Source organism: Egretta garzetta, unplaced genomic scaffold, assembly GCF_000687185.1.
Source record: "Egretta garzetta isolate BGI_Z169 unplaced genomic scaffold, ASM68718v1 scaffold134, whole genome shotgun sequence".
Lineage (NCBI taxonomy): Eukaryota > Metazoa > Chordata > Aves > Pelecaniformes > Ardeidae > Egretta > Egretta garzetta.
The window spans coordinates 245,898-246,323 of NW_009259422.1; positions in this window are offsets into that span (position 1 = coordinate 245,898).

Here is a 426-nt window from a genome sequence, read left to right on the forward strand (position 1 = left end):
CTTCAGAGCCCCTGGCGCTGAGCGCACGAAGCAGGGGGAGAAGAGGCGACCTCCCCCTGCAAAAACCGCCAAGGGGAGGCGAGAGCCGGAGCCTTTATTGCAGGAGCCCTGAACGGGAGGGAGGAGCGGGGTTTGAGCTCCCTGCCGGTCTCTCTGAGCTGCTCTACAAAGCAGCCTCCCAGCTTGGCGAGCGAGATACAGAGAGAGGTTTTAAAGTTGTGACCTTAGCAAATGTATTAGACGGGAGAAAAGAGCTTTTTTTTTCCCTTCCCCCTGTTACGGTGTCAGCGTAGCCGTGGCTTTTAAACCACATTACATGGGCTTGTCATCCAAGATAAAATGTTATTAAGATAAAATGCTACACAGGGAACAGTAGGGGACTTCCCACCGCTGTATTTCAGCGCAGCTGTAGGATTGCACGGCCGT